At 40.5% G+C, this 12254-nt stretch overlaps 1 protein-coding gene and 1 long non-coding RNA gene across 2 annotated transcripts in view; both read right to left on the reverse strand.

The window, feature by feature from the left end:
• The window catches only part of GLG1 (golgi glycoprotein 1), a 127739-nt gene that overhangs the window by 77940 nt on the left and 37545 nt on the right, over nt 1-12254 (reverse strand). The gene's annotated exons all lie outside the window — the stretch shown is intronic.
• LOC133229950 (uncharacterized) overlaps nt 1-12254 on the reverse strand; it is a 51444-nt gene that overhangs the window by 20044 nt on the left and 19146 nt on the right. Inside the window, exon 1 of the long non-coding RNA XR_009730676.1 lies at nt 1-12254. This exon is cut by the window's right edge and continues 19146 nt beyond it. This is a non-coding gene — a long non-coding RNA (uncharacterized LOC133229950).

A 12254-nucleotide genomic window follows, 5' to 3' on the forward strand; every position in this document is an offset into this window, starting at 1 on the left:
AGTTCTCAGAGCCTTCTGAGACTTCTTCCCAGGAGGTAATCCTCAAGTGTAGCTTGAATAAAATTTTCCGCTTCTTTCATATGTTGACTACTGATTAATTTTCATTGTCACTCTTACTACCTGACCCCACAAGTTAAGGGCTTGGTTTCATAAGACTGCTCTTACTCCAGATGTCAGTCATGACTCTCAGGTCTCAAGGACACTTGTTAATTCTTCTGTCTGACTTGGCTACAAACTTAGGGGTTCCCATGAACCCCTCCTGCAGTTTAATTATTCTCTAGACCAAGTCACAGAATGCAGGAAAACACTTTACATGCATTTACCAGTTTACCATAAAAGACACAACTCAGAAACAAAGGGAAGAGTCTCCATGCCCACTCACGACACAACATCTTGTCTGTTCACCAACACAGAAGCTCCGTGGGTCTTCTAGTTTGAGTTTGTAAAAAGCTCAGTCTCCAGGGAGACATCGCATTCCACCCTTGGAGGCTGGCAGGTTGGACTGAAAGTTCCAAACTATATAAGCACTTCTCCCGACGACCAGCCCATCCCTAGGCTACCCAGGGGCCCCCCTCTTAAATCACTTCATTAGCATAAACTCAAGTGTACTGAAAGGGGCTTGTTATGAAGTAACAAAGGAAATCCTATCACTCAGGAAATTCCAAGGGTTTTAGGAGTTCTGTGCCAGGAACTGGGGATAAAGGCCAAATATATTTTTTATTATACCACATTCAAATAATGAGGAGGGAAACCTGGTTTCTTATATAAATAAACCACTAATTTTAGTGTGGTGGTATATATTAGATGCACCGCTCAGTCTCTACAACAGCATTTAAAAAAATAAATAAATAAAAACTAGGCTGGGTCACTTCAAGCACACAGGGACCCAGAAGAATATGAGTAGCTTCACTCAAGATTTGCCTGTAGTGTCCCCAGCAGGCACACCTCAGCACAGTTACTGTGGGCCACCACTCAGAGAGAAGTCTCCATTCTCCCAGCTAACTCACTAAGGCCAGATTTTACTTCCTCTTCTGTAAGAGAGGAATTTTCCCTTTTAATTTGTATTTAAGTTCACGGTTGAGTCACAGGACCTGTGTTTTATCTTTGTTCAAAATTTGATTGTCTACAGATTCTAGCTTAACAGTATTAGCAATATTCTGGAACATTCCTTTTTTTTTTTTTTTGGCCAGGCTGCACGGCTTGTAGGATCTTAGCTCCCCAACTAGGGATCAAACCCATGCACCCCTTCAGTGTAAGCACAGGCTCCTAACCACTGGATTGCCAAGGAGTTCTCTGAAAGATTCTTTAAAATACAGACTCTACAGCAGCTTCCATGCCAGTTCTTATAACACTGTGCCATTATTTTGGTCTTCTTGTAGCTGTAAAAAGCTGGGTTTCCACTGTATATCCAAATTCCATAATTTGGTAATAAACAGCTCTTTTACAGAAGCACCCATCAGATAATACTTGGACTGCAAGGAGATCAAATGAGTCAATCCTAAAGGAAATCAGTCCTGAACATTCACTGGAAGGATTGATGCTGAAGTTGAAACTCTGATACTTTGGCCACTTGATGCGAAGAGTTGACTCACTAGAAAATATCCTGAGCTGGCAAAGACTGAAGGCAGGAGACGACAGAGGATGAGATGGTTGGATGGCATCACCGACTGGACGGACATGAGTTTGAGCAAGCTCCAGAAGTTGGTGATGGACAGGGAAGCCTGGCGTGCTGCAGTCCTTGGGGTCACAAAGAGTGGGACACAACTGAGCAACTCAACTGACTGATCTGATAATAGTTGCATTTACATATACAAAGATACAAATTATCAATCTAGGTTTATTATCGGATTATTAAAAATCCTCAACCATGGGAATTCCCTAGAGGTCTGGTGGATAGGACACCCCGATTTCACTGTAGTGGGACCAGGTTCCATCCCTGACTGGGGAACTAAGATCCTACAAGCCAAAAAGTAACTTTAACAAAAGCATATGCACACAACATTCTCACCCACAGCAACACAGTTTACAACAGTGGTAAACCTCAGTAACAGAAGTCTTTTAAGAACCAGATGCAACACAAAACAGTCCTTTAAAAGAGATACTTGGGAATTACTATTCGCACAAACATAATTTTATGGCACAAACATAGTCTTAGGGAATAAAAATCAATTTGTACAATTCCTCAGTACTATTTAAATCCTACTTTGAAAATTATTTAAGACAGAATTTCTTTAATAAATGGGTTTCTACACTTTTCTAAATGTATTACTGCTAAAAATTAGTTCGTTGGTCACTAAAAGTCATATGGGACATCATTAAATCATAATGAAAATGAATAGTCAGAAAAAGAACTATGTTATACCCAAGAACTTCGGCAAAGTGTGTGAATAAAAATATCTTTTGATAGATGTATCTTATTAATATTAATTTCCTCAGCTGGCAAATTCAATGACATCACTGTTTTGTCACTTTAGCTCTCTGCTCACAGGGAACCTACTGATAGATACCCCAATAAAGATGAGATGCTAATATAAAAAAAATGTAACTTCCTTCAGTTTAGTTTATAGGATTCTGTGGTAAAAATGGAAAAAAAATAATTTAGAAGGCCAGTTATGGGGATTTCCCTGGTGATCCAGCACTTCAGACGCCACACCCCCAACGCAGGCGGCGCCAGGAGCCCGGGTCAGGGAACTAGACCCCACACGCAGCACCTGAAGCCTGCAGCCACACAAAGACGCAGCTCCGTCAAATCAGCAAGTCTGACGCACAGACAGGCCTCAGCTCTCACAGTCTGATTTTCACACACTACATACCTATATACCTAAGAGATTTGTACATGTTGATTTTAAATTCTGTATTTACCAGCTGGCAAACTTGTGAGCTACGGAGTGGAGTTACTAACAGCCCAACAATATTTCATCTTTAGCAGTATCATTTCTTAAGTTTTATCTTTGTGAAATTATTAGAATATTTTATTGGGCTTAGAAGGGAAAAAAGAGAGTGCTAAATACTAGAAGAAGCATTTCAAATTTAATTTATTGCCTTCTGGGCTAAAACCAGTCTTCCATGTGTTCAATTACAAAAGATGAATAACAACATGAAAGAGCATGCACAAATGTTTGACTATATTATTGAAGGCTGTACCTAAAAGGTTAAGAGTGAGTTAGGCTTTTATTATATTTGCTAACTCACTGAACACCTGCTTTATAACATGTAAGTTTAACTTTAACCTATATGACTTTTATCCTTGTATCCATGGATACACATTCATAAATTTGAGTACTTGAGAACCTCAAGACATTTTTAGAGGATGTGAAGAATCTGCTTTCTCTCTTGGGCAGGAGTTGGGGGGGTGGGGGCGGGGAGGGACTTGCTTTTCCCCTTAAGAGTTGATGAAAGTTTTATGTATTAGTTACTTTGGCCCCACTTTGGGACTGGAGTAGTCAGAAGAAAAGGGATGTCCCAAGAGAAAGGTAGATAAAATACAGTTGACTCTGGAACACCTAGGGGGATTTAGAGGGGCAGACCCTCCTCATAGTCAAAAATCTGAGGATAACTTCAGAGTTGGCCCTCTGTATCTGTGGTTCCACATCTGCAAATTCAACCAACCTCGGATCATGGAGTACTAGACTACTTATTTACTGAAAAAAGTCCACGTGGACCGTACAGTTTGTTCAAAGGTCAACTGTAAAATGAAAAGTTAACTTCTGCTGTCCATTCTGTCCCTGACTATGTGTCTTCCTTTCACTCCTAAAATGAAGAGTCAAACCACATTTCCTCATTTCCTGCTTCCTGTGATTTTTATCACTGAGTCATCTTCTCTGTCCCACCTTTTGGCTTTCTGCTGTTTTCAACGTTTAAAAAACAACTCTCTCCTCCTTAACCCTTTACCTTCTTTAACCCTCCATCCTCTCTTAGCTTTTGGACAGTGACACAAGATTATGTGTCAACCTGACTGGGCCAACAGGTGCCCTGATAATCTGGCCAAACATTATTCCCATCCGGGATTTAGTCTGATCTCCTTAGCTTCTGTGTTTCTAATGACCTGACAGTTTTGAGGAAGCCTGGTTAGGGGTTTTACAGAATATCCCTCAATTTGGGTTTGTGTGATGGCTTTCCTCATAGGATAAACTTTTTTTTTTTTTTTTTACTTAAAAGATAAATTCTTTTGGGGAAGAAGTGCCATTCACAACACATCCCATCAAAGACATACATGCTGATGATGCCAACTCTGGTCAGCCGGCCAAGGGAGTGTGTGCAGGTCTCTCCTTGTAAAGTGACTCCCCTCTGCCTTTTCAGCCCACTCTTTGGAAGCAGCTCCCTGAGCGCAGGCCCCGCCGGGGTGGGGGCGGGGGGCGGAGTGCAGAGTGTAGCTTTACCTCCTGGAGGAGGAAGTACCTATATAAATTATTTTTAATTCTTCTGTATAAAAGATTATCTCTTCTTTCCCATTTATTTATTTAATAGAATTAGTTTTTGTCCCCAAGTTAGTTCCCCTTTCTACCATGGCGTCATCATTCCCCAAGGAAGCAACGCCCACACACCCAATGGAACTCTGGGTTTACTTCTGATTCCTTTCTCTCCTGCAAGTCCCCTAAATTAGTCCTTCTCCTTAGTCAACTGTTTTCCATAGTGCTTCCTCTTCCTCCTTTCCTTGTGATTTGCTTTAGTCCAAATCCTCATTTTCTAGATGACAATCTCTGAGTGGGTCTCTCTTTTTTGTGGCCTCCACACATTGGTCTGCTCCAATCTGCCTTTCATATATCATTCAGTCATGCTATATGAGACAAAAATTTCTGGAGAGACAGAAGGAGTATCCTTGATTTATATTAATACCTAGAATGTAGAATATGGCAATATGCTGCATGTTCAGCCACGTCCGACTTGTTACAACCCCATGGACTGTAGCCCGCCAGGCTCCTGTCCGTGGAATCTCCCAGGCAAGAATACTGGAGTGGGTTACCATTACCTTCTCCAGAGGATCCCGACAGATCGAATCTGTGTCTCTTGTGTCTCCTGCACTGGCAGGCAGATTCTCTACCACTAGTGCCACCTGGGAAGCCCAGAATGTAGAAAGCACATTAATAAATGATTGTTGGGGAAGTGGAAGATAACAGTAAAATTTTTCTTCACCATAGTTTGGTCACCATGCTAGAAAAATAAAAACAGCCGGCAGAAAATTAAAGAAATAATAGAAATATTTAAACGTTAATTATTTTAAACAACACATACTGCTGAGGTTTGAATGAAATACATATATAATACAGGAAGAATGTAAATGTCAGAGGAGAAAACATTTTAGGTGCTGCAAAACTATAACTAAGAAGCTAAGAAAAGGAAAATGTCCCTGTCCAAGAAAAGAATCCAAGGAAATCTTTCAGACTCCTCAATGGTCTCCTGAAATCTGGTGTTTTGAATTTTCTATAGATTGACTAAAATTACATATCCTGTACCACAGGGATCCAATCTTGTCTCTTGACCTACGAGCTGCAGACACTGTGATGGAGCTTTTCCAACTATTTTAGCAAATGAAATAAAGGGAGAGGGGGTACAAAGGGGACACATCTTACTTTTGTTGAGAAAATAAAGTGTGGCTTACCCAAATGTCATTTACTTTTCTTTGCTTTTATAGAATGCTAGCAACATTTCTGGAGAAGGCAATGGCACCCCACTCCAGTACTGTTGCCTGGAAAATCCCATGGATGGAGGAGCCTGGTGGGCAGCAGTGAGTCCATGGGGTCACTAAGAGTCAGACACGACTGAGTGACTTCACTTTCACTTTCCACTTTCATGCACTGGAGAAGGAAATGGCAACCCACTTCAGTGTTCTTGCCTGGAGAATCCCATGGACAGAGAAGCCTGATAGGCTGCAGTCCATGGGGTCGCACAAGAGTCGGACACGACTCAAGTGACTTGGCAGCAGGCAGGCAGCAACATTTCTGACTAGAAAAGGTTTAAATTTAGTTTTGAATATAGGGAACTGTGATTGCATAGAGATTGAAAATTTTAAACCAGCAAAACACCAGACTTCATTATAAAGTTCTCAAAAACAGCCGGGATCTACGATTCGAGTTATGGAACCTCGGCCCTGCCTTTCCCTGGCCTTGCCTTCTGGCCCTGCCTTTCACAGAGAGAGAGGGGGGCGGGGAAGAGCGCGCAGCCAGGACGCACACGTGCTCCTTGTCTCCTCTGCTCTGTTTCAGCAGAACAGAAGTACTGTGTTCGGAAGGAACACAGTACGTTCAACCACCTGTATCATGAACATCTCCTTCAGCTCTGGCCTGGCGCCCCACGGTTGCAGTGAAGTTTCCAATGCCAACTCTTTTGAATGCGAGATGAGCAAACTAAGTATCTCTTTAGTCCCATGAAAGAAGTGCGCTCAAAATACTGGTTTCCCAGGACATAAGACTGTTTTTGACTTGGGTCACTCAGAAGTAAAACTCCCCGTAACATTCATCAGTGGTTCAGGGACGTGGATGATGACAGACAATAAAATCACCGCAAACAATGCTAGCACAGATGGAGGTGCCGGGAGAGGCTACTGGGCCACCGTGCCGCCGTGTGGAGGCCCTGAGGGAAGCCAGCCCAGCGGTGCGCTGTGCCAGGGGACCCAGTCCAGCTAAGGGGATGAGCCCAGGATCGCGGCAGGCCCAAAGCCAGCTGGTATACCTCATCTTCAATTATATGAAGTCATCTCTCTTTTTACCTTAAACTTGTTTGGATAGGACCTCCTGTCACTACAAAAAATCACAACTCCTGACATAGTGAGGAACACATACTTTTTACTTAAATCTCACTTTGATAAAGGCAAAAGAAACAATAATTCACTACTCTTTAACCTAGTCCACGTTTATTTAAAGTTGTAATGACAGCACAGTAAAGGTCTCTTTTCTTTTAAAGAAACGCATTATGGACACTATATGTTAAATGCGATGAAGTTACCCAATCAAATTTAAGGAGACAGGAAAAAGGAACATAGTACTTTTCAGACATTTTTTTATATTCCAGCAAATGGGCTTGTTTACTTCCAAAGCACATTCACGGCAACTTCTGTCTTATATCTTCCAAAAGTAATAAGACACGTTTTCATACCCATTATCTACTTAATCTCAATGGGATCTGTCAGCCTCCTAAATTACATTTTTCAACAAGGCCTAGAAGAGTTACTAAATTTTAACCTGCTTCTTTGTTAGTCTCATTTGTTTTTTAACACCCAGATGGCACACTACTAAGTTTAGATCTCAGTATTAAGTACATTCTATTAACAGACCCCTGGCTGCAGCTGTGGTGTACTGAACCACTGGAGGGGGTTTCAGTGACAGACTCACGGCTAAACAAATCAAATCAGAGTTCTGTGCAACTATTACAAAGAAAATGCCTACCTCTCTGGAAGGCCCCTAAGCTGACGACATGTAATGAGCTCTGGAAAGAAGTCATCACATTTGTTTCCTCAAAGACAAAAACCAACCAAGTAACAGAAGTTTGCTGCTGCTGGTTTGTAGCAATTGCTGCTACAACTACTACAAGAATGCAAAAGCCAAGAGAGAAAACAAAAAATAATAAACAAAGAGACAAGCGCAGGAAGAGAACTTGCTTATGTTTTCATAACAGTGGCTCTAGATCTATAGCCTGGTAAATACTAACATACTCAATTTTGTAGTTCAAAACATTTTGAATTATTCAGTACTTGGAATAATTCCAGTTTGACTTTATTGTGACTTTCTCAGGTGACAATGAAACTAGACACAATTCACTATGCAAAATGGAAAACATCAGTGCTGACCTTAATTATAATAAACCCAAGTACTATGCGTGAGCATGTTACAAGGCGCACAGTAGTCAAATCACGTAAGGACAACAGTCTCGTTTCTTACAGCACAACTACATTTACTAATTTATTTCTTCTATCGCCTGTGTCATCCACACAATACGAGTATAGACCCAAGTACCAGCGATTAAGCATCCATTCACCATTACACGAGTCTGATTTACCTTCTCCCACGTCTCTGACACACTGCTCTAAAACATTTGCCTTGCTGTTCGAGAAAAAACATATCTAACTTGAGACCACTAACCTCAAGACCCAAGAATCACAGCAACAGCCTACTGTAAGTTGCCACAATATGTGATCTTCATACAGTATTTAAATGCCTTAATCCCTAGTCTGTGTAGTCCAGAACAACACTATAAACCACATTCCTTTTTTTGGTCATGCTGTACAGCTTACAGGATCTCAGCTCCCCAACCAGGGACTGAACCCAGGCCACGGCAGTGAAAGCACCAACCACTAGACCAGGAGACTCGCATAACCCGCATTTTTAGAGAGGAGCGATAAACAAAGCCACTTGTCAAGTGTCAAGAAAAACTGTCATTTCCTTAGCAACAGAGCTTGTAAATAGAAAATAACTGAAGAAAATGTGGGTTTTAGTAGGAAACAAAATAATTACATCAAATTATTTTACATCTTTACATCTCATCTGTAGATTTAGACTAGAGAATGTCAGTTACAACTGCTTTGCTGTGTATATATAAGGCAGCTTAGAAAAATGACTCACTATAAAAAAAACTGAACCCTAAAATAAATATCCTTAAGCTATCTTCAGAATAGGGTTGCCATAAATGTTTTAATGTTACGTCTCCACTCAGCATGTCACACCAAGTAGGAGGTGGGTGATCCTCTGTCATCCAGGCACTGTAACAGCCATCAATCAGTGTTGTGGTAACCACTTTTTAAAAATACACCAAGGCTGAATTTTCTACACTGGTAACACTCAGCTTCCTATAGCCACAAACATATCTGACTAACTCAAAAACTCTAAAGATAATAAAAATATTTTGTTTCATTGGGGGGGGGGTGTTTAAACTGAAATGTTACACTTGACTTTAATGACTCTTAGGTTTCCCCTTGTAAACTATGGCTCCCAGCTATTTAATTTTTATAGTTCCACATATATCTTCTATTTGCAAAATGATCAATCAATAGTATTTTGAATCTAGTATACATAAAAAAGCTTTAAAAAATATGTATGTGGTATAATCCATTTCTGGTAATGGTAGGCTAGACTTTTTGGAACAATCCTCAAATTATAAACAACTAAAAATGTCGGAAGATAAAAATCCTCTAAAAATCAATAAAGAGGTATCAAATGAAAATGAAGGTGAAAGTGTTAGTCACTCAGTAGTGTCCAACGCTTTGCAACCCCATGGACTGTACAGATCATGGAATTCTCCGAGCCAGAATACTGGGGTGGGTAGCTGTTCCCTTCTCCAAGGGAGCTTCCCAACCCAGGGATCGAACACAGGTCTCCCACATCGCAGACATATTCTTTACCATCTGAGTCACCAGGGAAGCCCTAATCTTTAGAATAACAGAAAAAAAAAATGATCATTTATCATTTTTATATTACTTTATGGAAAATACTTTATGAATAATGTAGGGTAGAATAAAATGAAAATTCTATCAGAAAGTGAAAAATTATACTACAAATCTTAACATACATTTTAACAGAGTAAGCCCAAATAGTTAGTCTATATTTTCCTGAGTTTGAAGGTATACACATACCCACATGCCTATCAACTGTTAATCACAAATCTGGAACATATCCACGATTCCAGATTTCAAAAACATCTTTAATAGATTCTAACTTCTCATTGGTTCTGATATTTTTGCACTTGCATCATCAACATCCAATAGTTTTGAAAATGTGATACCTCATCATCTTGTTGAAAATAGGACTGACCCTGCTTCATCGTTGCAAAACATTTTCATTTACATTGAAAAAGAGAACACAAATGAGCAAGAGAACACAAAGACAAGAAGTCTGTAAAGAAGCCATGGGAACTAGCTGCCCAACAGCAACAGTGAAAGCCAAAAGAGTAGAAAGAAAATGTGCTGCAAGAAGAACTATTCCAAGCTAAAATACTCGCCTGTGATTGATTTTTTCAAGGCCACAAATCCTTCTCATTTCTTTGTCTTTTCTTTTAATTGGAGAACAGCTGGTTTACAGTGTTGTGTTAGTTTCTCCTATAAAGCACAGGGAACCAGTTACACGTATACATATATCCACTCGTTTTTAGAGTTCCTTCTCACTTAGGTCACCACAGATCACCGAGTAGTTTGCTGTGCAATACAACAGGTTCTCAAGAGAGGGAATCTAATCTCTCCATTCTTTGGAATGCGGGCTTGGCCATCTGACTTGCTCTGGTCAATATATTTCAGTTCAGTCGCTAAATCGTGTCCACCTCTTTGTGATCCCATGGACTGAAGCACACCAGGCTTCCCTGTCCATCACCAACTCCCGGAGCTTACTCAAACTCATGTCCAATGAGTTGGTGATGCCATCCGACCATCTCATCCTCTGTCGTCCCCTTCTCCTCTCGCCTTCAATCCTTTAGGATGGTCTGGTTCGATCTTCTTGCTGTCCAAGGGACTCTCAGGAATCTTCTCCAACACCACAGTTCAAAAGCATCAATTCTTCAGCGCTCAGCTTTTGTTATGGTCCAGCTCTCACATCCATACATGACTACTGGAAAAATCATAGCCTTGACTAGATGGACCTTTGTGGGCAAAGTAATGTGTCTGCTTTTTAATATGCGTGCTGTCTAGGTTGGTCATAGCTTTTCTTCCAAGAAGCAAGCATCTTCTAATTTCATGGCTGGTGTGATTTCATCTGCAGTGATTTTGGAGCCCAAGAAAATAAAGTCTCTCACTGTTTCCAGTTTCCAATCTATTTGCCATGAAGTGATGGGACCTGATGCCATGATCTTAGTTTTTTGAATGTTGAGTTTTAAGACAGTTTTTTCACTTTCCCCTTTCACTTTCATCAAGAGGGTCTTTAGTTTTTCTTCACTTTCTGCCATAAGGGTGGTGTCATCTGCATATCTGAGGTTCTTGATATTTCTCCCAGCAATCTTGATTCCAGCTTGTGATTCATCCAGCCCAGCATTTCGCATGATGTACTCTGCATATAAGTTAAATAAGCAGGGTGACAATCTACAACCCTGACATACTCCTTTCCCAATTTGGAACCAGTCCATTGGCTCCATGTCCGGTTCTAACTGTTGCTTCTTGACTTGCGTACAGATTTCTCAGGAGGCAGGTCAGGTGGTCTGCTTTCCCATCTCTTAAAGAATTCTTCAGTTTGTTGTGATCCACAAGGACAAAGGGTTTGGCATAGTCAAAGAAGTAGAAGTGATGTTTTCCTGGAACTCTCTTGCTTTTTCTATGATCAAATGGATGTCGGCAATTTGATCTCTGGTTCCTCTGCCTTTTCTAAAACCAGCTTGAACATCTGGAAGTTCTCAATTCATGTACTGTTGAAGCCTGGCTTGGAGAATTTAGCATTACTTTACTAGCATGTGAGATGAGTGCAATTGTACAGTAGTTTGAACATTCTTTGGCACTGCCTTTCTTTGGGATTGGAATGAAAACTGACCATTTCCAGTCCTGTGGCCACTGCTGAGTTTTCCAAATTTGCTGGCCTATTGAGTGCAGCACTTTCACAGCATCATCTTTTAGGATTTGAAATAGCTCAACTGGAATTCCATCACCTCCACTAGCTTTGTTCATAGTGATGCTTCCTAAGGCCCACTTGACATCACACTCCAGGATGTCTGGCTGTAGGTGAGTGATCACACCCTCATGGTTATCTGGGTCATGAAGATCTTTTTTGTACAGTTCTTCTGTGTATTCTTGCCACCTCTTCTTAATATCTTCTGCTTCTGTTAGGTCCATACCATTTCTGTCCTTTATCGAGCCCATCTCTGCATGAAATGTTGCCTTGGTATCTCTAATTTTCTTGAAGAGATCTCAAGTCTTTCCTATTCTATTGTTTTCTTCTATTTCTTTGCAATGATCACTTAGGAAGGCTTTCTTATCTCTCCTTGCTATTTTTTGGAACTCAGCATTCAGACAGACATATCAGAAATAGATAATTGATACCTAGACCCAGCAAAAATATCTTTTAAGAGAATAAAGACATTTCTGGACAAACAAAGCCTGACAGCTGGCCAGCAGGAGACTCTCACTAGAAGATATTTTTTTAAAAATGTAGGCAGAAGGAAAGTGGTCCTAGATGGAAGCTTAGAGATGTAAGAAGTTATGAGGAGCAAACAAAGCACTACAGGTAAATCTATAAAAACTTTGCTTCTATAATACAATAGTAATAGTTCTTTGCCAGCAACTAATTCCAAACATTATGATTTATTTACCTGAGACTTCTGGGTATTTTTAAAAAATCAGCCTAGGTACAACT

The sequence above is a fragment of the Bos javanicus genome, chromosome 18 (assembly GCF_032452875.1).
Source record: "Bos javanicus breed banteng chromosome 18, ARS-OSU_banteng_1.0, whole genome shotgun sequence".
Lineage (NCBI taxonomy): Eukaryota > Metazoa > Chordata > Mammalia > Artiodactyla > Bovidae > Bos > Bos javanicus.